At 35.2% G+C, this 10724-nt stretch overlaps 1 protein-coding gene across 1 annotated transcript in view; it reads right to left on the bottom strand.

The window, feature by feature from the left end:
- The window catches only part of LOC107589090 (uncharacterized), a 6438-nt gene extending 3715 nt beyond the window's left edge, over nucleotides 1–2723 (bottom strand). The window contains exon 1 of the mRNA XM_016277420.1: nucleotides 2618–2723. The gene's annotated coding sequence lies outside the window, so the exon portion shown is untranslated. The remainder of the gene's footprint in view (nucleotides 1–2617) is intronic.
- Nucleotides 2724–10724: the final 8001 nt, after the last annotated feature.

Below are 10724 nucleotides of genomic sequence, written 5' to 3'. Positions count from 1 at the left end.
TATGTTATGTTATGTTATGTTATGTTATGTTATGTTATGTTATGTTATGTTATGTTATGTTATGTTATGTTATATATACATTCTCTAGACACCAAACTGAATAAAACTAATCAAGAAAAATACACATATCTTCCAGTAATTTCCTGAAACTTATGGAAAAACATGAAAAATAATGAGAGGTCAGAGGATGAAAGAAGTTGCTGTATTTGTGAAACTACTGTCTGACAACTGTACTGTGAATGCTAAATGAAGCAGTAGACTTACAGGGTTTTCCAGAGCATGTGGAGGGGGGCTTCCTGCTGGTGTGTGTAGTGAGCATATTCATTTATGTGAGGGCCCTGAGATGTAGCACATGACCTGTCTGGAAGGGGAGGCTGTTTGTTTAGTCTTCCATGTACAAGGATGAGTGCCCTCCACCCCTCTCTCTCTCTGTTTTCACTCTTTCAAAGAAAAAGTGTGAGCCCCATCTTAGATAATACAATCACACAGGCTTAAGATTCTTTCCTTTTTATAGTTTCTGCATAGTGCCATTGGGGTGCACATTACTCTTGGACGTTCCAGATTGTTTTAATTGGTTTTTATACATTTTAAAAAGTTAGTTTTTTATGTTGAATAATAAAATAAATATGACAATAGATAAACTGAAAAATTTAGTTTTTGAGAATTTGCCACCCCTCTCTCTCTCTGTTTTCACTCTTTCAAAGAAAAAGTGTGAGCCCCATCTTAGATAATACAATCACACAGGCTTAAGATTCTTTCCTTTTTATAGTTTCTGCATAGTGCCATTGGGGTGCACGTTACTCTTGGACGTTCCAGATTGTTTTAATTGGTTTTATAAATTTTAAAAAGTTAGTTTTTTATGTTGAATAATAAAATAAATATGACAATAGATAAACTGAAAAATTTAGTTTTTGAGAATTTTAGTTTTTCCCGTTTTAAGCACAACAAAATGTAGAGAAGTCTGTGTTTTCTTGAAAAAAATCTCCTGCTCTCTGACGCAGAGAGGGCTCATCACCTCATCTCTCATGTCTCCAGATGTGACTGAACTGACAACTCACACAATCTCTTTCAATGTCCTGTCTTACTCTAGGGCGTCCCAACACTCCTCTCAACATCTGGAAATGTGTGAAATGCGATATCTGCCTTCGAGGGAAGACGGCTCTCTTTTCCACAGTGTGAGCACTTTTGGATTCTGCGGTAGTTCAGCACGCTTTGCCTAAAAAAAATCTTCCTGTGCATGTTCTGGGCAGCATAAAAATTTCATTTTTCTGCTCATGTATTTATATTTTTGCATTAGTGTAGTAGAATATCAAATCTGTTGGTTTACTGGAGTCATCTTTTTTAAAGGTTTGACCTGTGGGGTTGCATTCAGTTTTTCAAGTCAATAGTTACCTGTCTGTAGGTATTTTTAAAATAAAAAAAAACAAAGACACTATCAATCATGATCAAGCTCTTTTAGTAAAGAACTATTTAAAGGAGTACCATCAAGAGCATCTTTGCCTCTCTACAGCAGTAATTTGTTGTTCATGCTTGCTGATTGACATTTGTGCTTCATGGAGAAAGGATAATATCTGTAACTCAACAGACCGACACAGCCTGTAATGAACTTCTGCTCTGCTGTGCATGCAATGATGAAAGCAGTGATTTATTTCTCATTTAAGTCCTGAAGCACTTTGAGAAAATGAATGAATTTCTTTTATTATGTTTTTTTCAGTTAAAATTAAATACTGAAATGTTTTTGCAAGGTGTTTTATTTTTGAATTAAGTCTGAAAGTGTCAAATGTATTGAGATGAGAAAAACAAATATTGAAACTGTTTTTCATGTCTCGGAATGATGCATATTGTTCCTTAACCAAGCCAAGCAAAAGGCCGTCATATGCAAACATTATTTTTAGATTTACTGATCAACATTGTAAATGAACAGTGGCACAAAAGTCTTGATTTGATTAGTCATTCCATTTTGATCCCTCACAACTGCTCACACTGCCAATCCAGAGCTCGTAATGTTTTACAACGGAGAAAACAATTAAACCTTTTAGACACTTAAATGATATTATTGGAACCATAAAAGCCCATTCAAACAGCACTTTTGACCTTTACGTTTCCTCCGGGCACCTTTTTAGTAGCGTTGTGTCATTTCTAAAAATACATGCCAAACCAGTTCAAAGCTGAGGAAATGCAGTATCATTTTATGATAACAAAGTCTGCCTAGTCCAAATAAAACGTCATGCAAAGTCTATGCAAATAGGCCACAAGTCTTTTTGAATGGAAAGTACAGTCGCTTTTCCAGTTTTGGGTTTAATTTAGTCTTACATTAAAGAGAATTTCACATGCAGCAAAAAAGAAAGTGTAGTTGTTTAAAGGTTGAGTGTGGTGTGTCTTAAACATTATTGTTGCCTATTTATGAAATGTAAGGTGATATTCCCATAGTTAAAAGAATGTCAGAAGATATATTTATACCAATCACTAAAGTAATGAGTCATGCACTCAAATCAGTGGCCAGTTTAGACTCTGCCATAATATTAGCTCTGCCATATTAATCAAGACATGTCTTGTTTTTCAAAGTAGAAACATGAATAAAATAAGACACTCAAGCCAAAAAACTGACAGAACTTACCAGAATCTTCTGCCATGCCACAAGGTAGAGCCATGTGTCTGGTCAAAATGTTCAAAGCGCCGTTCTTTGCTTTGCCATTCAGAGGCAGAGAAGTGGAGCACACATATTCAGCCTGCCTTAGACTTTTTTTCACTTCTTCCAACAAAATTTGGGAACCTGAAAATCTGTGTCCTTATTTGGAGACTATTGGAAGGGGAGGGAGTGTTTATAAAAAGGGAGAAACTCAATGATTTCTTTCTTTTGTGGTCAGGAGAGTGAGGGAGAGAGAGAGAATATTAGGGGGAGCGTGGGGTAATCTAGTTCACATCTGTGCCCTGATGTCTGATAATGTACGAGAGTTTCGCAGAAAAGGGTGTTTTCATGACCATACCAGATTTTCACTCAGCCATTTATTTTAATAGATGCTACAAGATATGAATGAATGAAGGGAAAGAAAGCTGTTAAAGCAAACCGAAGCTCTGAAATGTACAAAACATTTTCACCAGCTATAAAAACATAAATTTTATCCATCATTAACTGTCAAAAGATATGAACATAAATCTGTCTACAAAACCACGATGAAGGCATTTAACACTTATTCAGGTGTTAGTCAGATGTTGTACCACCCTGAAATTAAATGCGTTTGAACTTACTATACCAATCACTTTGTTTTACTTGTATATTTAAAAATGGCATAATGCAAATTCCTCCTGAAAACTCACCATGCATTTTCCCAGCTTGTATCTGATTCTTCCACTCTCACTGCTTGGACTGGAGACAGGACCTATATAAAGAGCTTATTTATGAAAAACAAGAAAACAGACTGGATGAAATACTTTAGAGAACAAAGTGTCTTGTGGATGTATTATAATATTATTCCTGGCATAGATTTCACTCAGTAGAATCAGTAGAGCTGTTCAGTCATGACGCCAGTTTCTAATGATATTTTTTATTTTTTGCCTTTTGATTTATGAGTAAAATACGAAATAAGAAGTTAAAAACTTTATTCCACAAAGATGCATTAAACTGATCGAAATTGACAGTAAAGACATTTAAAATGTTGCACAAGATTTCTATTTCAAATAAATGTTCTTTTGAACATCTATCTTTTTTTTTTTAACTTTCTATTCATTAAAGAATCCTGAAATAATAATCATGGTTTCTACAAAAATATTACACAACTCTTTTCAATATTGATAATAATAAGAGGTGTTTCTTATTAGGTGTTTTGAATATGAGGTGTTTGAGCAGCAAATCAGCATATCAGAATGATTTCTGCAGGATTATGTGACACTGAAGACTGGAGTTATGATGCTGAAAATTCAACTTTGTCATCACAGGAATAAATGACATTTTATTCAAATTAAAAGCCGCTATTTTAAATTGTAAAAATATTTCACAATATTTTTGTTTTTTACTGTATTTTTGAACAAATAAATGCAGTCTCGGTGAGCATGAGACTTCTTTCAGAGAGATTTAAAACAAAACTTACAAACAACTTAATTCACTTCTAAATCAAAAACTGCTATTTTTTAAAAAGATATTTGAAACACCCAAGTGACTGTGTAGTGGTGTTTACTGCCAAACACAATGACAGACATGCCACATCTATCTGCACACACATTATACAGAGAAAAAAGAACAAACAAATATGAAAGTCCATTAAAATAATTGATTACCTTTGATGAACTACCTTGCTAGGCCTATGAAGAATGGGAACAGGACAGAATCATGTTCTTCTTCTCCTCATGGTTTATATTTTGTCATTGTTCTGGCAGTTTCAGAAGTACACTGTTTATTCATTGTGTAAACTTGCCAGTGTGCTTTAGATTTGGATGAGAAATACATATGAATGTCATTAAATACAGTAATGTTCTCAGCGCAGAGAATTAAACAAATGAAACTATATTATATAAACTACATTCTTTCAACACAGTTAATGCAGGTCAAAAAGAGAACACCGGGAAAAAAATTTCCCCCAACACCCACTTAAAAGCTTGACTGTAAACAGTAACTGTTTGAAAACTGTAACAAATCATTGGTAGTTCTGATGAAAGGTGGGGATTTTTTTCAACAGACTGACAAAGACTGCAGAGATGAGGCAATAACAATGGCTAAAAGTTTAAATTATAGTATAGTCAACCTTCAATGAACAGCAATAAACATTGCTCAAAAGAACTAAATATATCATGTTGGGCAGATACTATTATCCAAGTGTTGACATATAGTGACTCAAGTTGCTTCAGGTTGTATTTTGTATGCTTAACTGGTTGAGTTCAACTGTATCTGTTTTTTATTAGTGTAACCTGGAAGGACACAAAAATACACAAATTTTTGATGTGACATTCTGTCAGTGGGCACTCCATCCCTGACTTTTACCATTCACCCAGGACTTCATTTCCCATAAACCATTGCACGGACTCATCTGCACTCATCATCAATTGCTGTCACCTGTCTCTAATTACATCATTAGTCTCACTATAAGAATGGTACACACACACTCTCACATCGCTGTTGATTGTAAGCCTGTAACGTTTTCCCAGTTTCCGTGTTCCTTTGTTTCCTTATCTTGCCTACGTGTGTTTATTCTTGGACTGTTTCCGTGTTTTGATTGTTTGCTGCCTGCCCTGACCTTACACCTGTTCATTGGATTACTCTTTTGGATTATCCTTGGATGTTATTGTTTGCTGGTGATCTACCCTGCCTGTCTGACCACGCCTTTAAAAAAAATTAAGCTAGCATTTGGATCCACAACTCTGGTGTCATGACTCCCACGTTACACATTCAAAGTTTTCCACAAGTGTGGACCTCTAGTCATCTCTGGAGAGCAAATAAAAAAAAGTGATCTGGTCTCATGAGATCAGGTTGCATAAACCATATCCTTAAACATGAATATATTTATTGTGAAACTTAAAAACTAAATTTTAATTGTGGAGTGGTGTCTTTGACCTAAATTATGTTGCTTAAAGGTATTTTTACAGAAAAACAAGGCAAAAAAAATATTTAAAAAATATATATTTTGCAAGTATCTTTTATGACAACACAAAAATCTCACAATAAATATGTCCCCAGATGTACCCAGCTGTTACTATTGTCTTATACAATTATAATTCTGACTTTCTGACTTCTGATTAACAAAAGTAAAAAAGGCCTCTAACACTAACTTGCTCAATTCTTTTTCCATTGTTTTCTTTTTATTTATTATATGATTAAAAAAAAAACGTTCTACGTGTACTGCATTAGCTTGTTCAAAGCAAAACATTTGAGAGAAAATATACATCAGTAAATGTTAAATTTTCATTTTAAATGCATATTTAAAAAATATATATTTTTAATTTAATATGTGACTTAATATTACATATTGCTTATATTTTTGAATGTATATATATATATATATATATATATATATACTTCATTTAAGTGACAGAATTAATTTTTTGAGCAACTGTGGAGCTTATTATTCTTATACAGACATACTCCATTGTATGTTTCTTGGTTTCTTTTATTTAGGAGCCAGTCCTTCTGCCCCTTGTTATCTTAACTCAATTTTAAAACTCAGTTTAAATCAGTTTTATATTGAATTTACTTACCATTTGCCTCAGAGGGGTGCAACTAGCAGAACCAGAGTACACAGACCAGATGTTTTCTGATTTGTAGATCCATTGCAGGATGCATTACGTCAAATAATTGTCATTACCCCTAAATTTAGCCAAATAGATGTACATCAGAGCAGCTTTGTGATTCTAATTCTATCATCAATGTATCAGTTCCGAATCTTTCTGAAATAAAAGAGATCATTTTGACAGTCATTTGGAACAGAATAGTTTTGGAATTGGCCAATAGAAAAATCAGCAACAAAAAAAAAAAAACAGGTAGATAAAAGGATTTAATTTCTCAGTCAGTCTCCAAATTCAATTTGAAAGCCACATATATTTCAGTTGGGAGCACTGTTCTCTGTCTGTGAGATAAAAGTTTGGCCCACTAAGCAGCCAAGTGCCCAGTGGAGAATTATAACTGGTTGGTGGTCCTGACTGCTCCGAGCATGTATGACTCATCATATCTCCATATCACCATCTAGAAACCGTATCAACAAATCTATCTATAACCATTACTTATGTTTATTTCCTACTGATTTAGAAGTTTGTGCCCATGATGAAATAAATTAATAATAACACTTCCTCCAGTGTAAGTTCTTCCTTTTACATCAAAGTCCATAGATATACAGTATTTGTTTTGAACTGTTTTGGACTGTTTTGGCTTCTAAACGTTGCATGATCAGTGTATATTTCTCTCCTGATTGAGACAAGATGACTTTTGCACTGGAGAAATCAATATTTATGGACAGAGGACTTGTATCTTAGTTAAAAACATCTTGATGGATTTGTTTATTATAAACATGCAGCTTTTTGCTTCACAAGATGTTCACTGATTGACTGGAGTTGTGTGGATTACTTGTGGATTATTGTGATGTTTTTATCAGATGTTTGGACTCTCATTCTGACGGCACCCATTCACTGCAGAGGATGCATCAGTGAGCAAGTGATGTAATGATAAATTTTTCCAAATCTCTTCAGATGAAGAAACAAACTCATTTACATCTTGAATGGCCCGAGGTAGAGTACATTTTCAGCAAATTTTAATTGTTGGGTGAACTATTTCTTGATGTTTTGTCCTACAGTGAATCTCTCGTGCAGCTGATGCCGTCAGCTGATGACAACATGTCTCTTAAGACTCAATTATAAATAGACAGCTCACCCCAAAATAGTACATATGCCTGCTGTGGTGTGTATAAAATCCAGTAGGTCAGCATTGTTCCATGCACACATATGGGTGTCACATCCCCAGCTGTCAAAGTCAAAGGGCGTCCCAGTCAGCATCCTCTCCTCTAATGCTGAGGTCAGGGGGGTGGAACATGAGCCAGACAGGATCTAATAAAGTCCTGCGTCAGATATGATTCACATTTGTGTTATTAAACTGAGACTTTGTTTTTTAAGTCACATGTTCGCTATTCAATTGTCCTTGTCTGCACTCTTAAATAAAAAAGCATCTGTGAACTGTAATTGAGATTCACCAATGGCATGAAAACATTTAAATTACATTTAAATTAGGGAAATTAAATAAACGTGAGAATAATGAACGAATAAATAAATATATACATATTAAAAAAACATTTTAAAAATACAATTTAATTGAATTTATCACACAAAATACTTTGATTAATTACTTAATCATTTGAGTTTTGATTAATTAGCCTAAATGAATCACATATGTACGCTCCCAAATTAAGATAATTCAACAACATTATGTTATGACGGCAGGGTGAAAGCATTGAACAGACATTAATGGGGTGGAACATGAGCCAGACAGGATCTAATAAAGTCCTGCGTCAGATATGATTCACATTTGTGTTATTAAACTGAGACTTTGTTTTTTAAGTCACATGTTCGCTATTCAATTGTCCTTGTCTGCACTCTTAAATAAAAAAGCATCTGTGAACTGTAATTGAGATTCACGAATGGCATGAAAACATTTAAATTACATTTAAATTAGGGAAATTAAATAAACGTGAGAATAATGAACGAATAAATAAATATATACATATTAAAAAAACATTTTAAAAATACAATTTAATTGAATTTATCACACAAAATACTTTGATTAATTACTTAATCATTTGAGTTTTGATTAATTAGCCTAAATGAATCACATATGTACACTCCCAAATTAAGATAATTCAACAACATTATGTTATGACGGCAGGGTGAAAGCATTGAACAGACATTAAAAATGTGCTTTTGTTTTATTTCCATATCATCGAATATAAACCTGCAGTCCACAGCAATCCATCCATTTAATTAAATTAACACGTTAAATTGACGGTCCTAAATCAAACACACAGGTTCTCAGAGACAGCTAACAAGCAGCAGAAAATATGACCAAACCAAGCATGTACGTTGACGTGATACACTATTGAAAGCAATTATGTTGCAAACCAGCACCCCAAATCCCTTAAAGCAAAGAGTTGGCTGCTTAAATGCAGTGTAAGAACTTCATATCTAATTTCTGGCATGCTAATTGTGTCCCACTTCATTGCGCAGAGTGCTAAAAACCTGCACGGCTCATAAAGCACAAGAGATTGAATGGGCTGATTGGCTTCTGTTCATGATTTCATGGCTGCTTCTCTCTATCCATTAAGAATAATTTTATTTATTTATTTTCCTTTCAATCTGTTTTTACGTGACTCTCCTCTTAAGACTCCCAGACTGAAGAGGCCCACGGTACCACTTCAACCTGAAATTCAGTACCATTGAAAACAAGCGTGTTGTGGGCCGAATTGAATGGGAGCTTGATTGTGCAAACAGTTAGGTAATCCCATCTCATTTTGTAAACACAAATTAATTGCGTTTACCCTTGGCCCCTCGCTGTTCAGGATCAAAGAAAATCATTTAAAATCCCCAAGTGCTGTTGGAAGAAATCCTCTAAGCTAAACCTTTTACTTGGAACAAAATCTTTGGATCACTAAATGGCAGAATATCCTGAAGAGCGCTGCTGACAGGATACCGCAGTATGTTATTCACATGAAGAAAAAGCTGCATATGGCAGAAAAAGAAAAAGTCTGCCAATAGATATAAAACTTGTTAGGCAGTGATTTATGTCCTCCCTAAATCAGTGCAGGAGGTGAAAGGTGCTGTGTAACATTTGTAACATGAAAAGACCAGTGAAAAACAGGCTACCTTATGAATCTTATGAATCTTATAAACCACTAAACCGCTTTGCTTCTGTCAGTCTTCTCCTCAAGGACAACTAGTTGCCTTTGGCTAGCAGTAAAACCTTTTGCTGAGACTGGAAACATTTTATGGTACATTCTACATCCAGTATTGGTCAACGGATTATAGCTGAACATCTAATATATCTTCTGCACACCAAACACCAGAGCCTAGTAGTAAAGAATGTCAAATGTGAATAATCTCTCATGTCTCTTCATGCAGGGGCGGACTTACCCATTAGGCAAAGGTAGGCGACCGCCTTGGGCCCCCAAAAGCCATGTGCCCCCTAAAATGCTTTTCATAAAGGATATGCGCAATAAGCGCTGACACACGAACGGTTGCTGTTTACGGTGTTTATTACCACGATAACCGTCCGAGTCAGTGGCGCCTGCAGGTGTACGGCACGGTGAGTACCATGAGCACTCAGACTGACCTCAGATTTGCCCCACAAACATTTCAGGTTATCAGTTCAGTTATCATAGGCCTGTGCGTTCCATATTTCTGTCGACTGAATCAGCCATGCCATTAATTATGAATTTATCAGTCTTTCGCATGCCGAAGTCAATTTCTGCATAGATATATTACACCAAATAGAAGCAGAAAATCGTGCTATACTACGCACTTTCATGAGATCTTACGGTGTTTATTACCACGATAACCGTCCGAGTCAGTGGCGCCTGCAGGTGTACGGCACGGTGAGTACCATGAGCACTCAGACTGACCTCAGATTTGCCCCACAAACATTTCAGGTTATCAGTTCAGTTATCATAGGCCTGTGCGTTCCATATTTCTGTCGACTGAATCAGCCATTAATTATGAATTTATCAGTCTTTCGCATGCCGAAGTCAATTTCTGCATAGATATATTACACCAAATAGAAGCAGAAAATCGTGCTATACTACGCACTTTCATGAGATCGGGTTAGCCTACAATAATGAATTTGTTGGCTATTTTACAAATGGGAATACAACAAATTCATGACAATGAGTAAAAGTACAGATACCTTACAGCGAAAATTACTCCACGACACGTTACAAGTCACCAATTCCAAAACAACTTGAGTAAAAGTCTTAGAGTATCTGATTTTAACAGTACTTAAGTATTTAAATTTTACTAAATATAGGCTCAAAGATGCACTAGACAAAGAGATATGCCAGTCAAAAACTGTAACGTTGTGGAGAAGCTGGGGAAAAAGGCAGAGGCAAGGATCTACAGTATGTGCAGGTATTTAAAGGGGTCATAGGATGCCCATTTTCCACAAGTTGATATGATTCTTTAGGGTCTTAATGAAAAGTCTGTAACATAGTTTGGTTAAAATTTCTCAATGGTAGTGTAAAAAACACCTTTTTTACCCTGTCAAA

The sequence above is a fragment of the Sinocyclocheilus grahami genome, unplaced genomic scaffold (genome assembly GCF_001515645.1).
Source record: "Sinocyclocheilus grahami isolate Dianchi unplaced genomic scaffold, SAMN03320097.WGS_v1.1 scaffold111.1, whole genome shotgun sequence".
Lineage (NCBI taxonomy): Eukaryota > Metazoa > Chordata > Actinopteri > Cypriniformes > Cyprinidae > Sinocyclocheilus > Sinocyclocheilus grahami.
The sequence above is the reverse complement of the archived record's forward strand: the minus strand, read 5'-3'. Positions and strand labels throughout refer to the sequence as shown.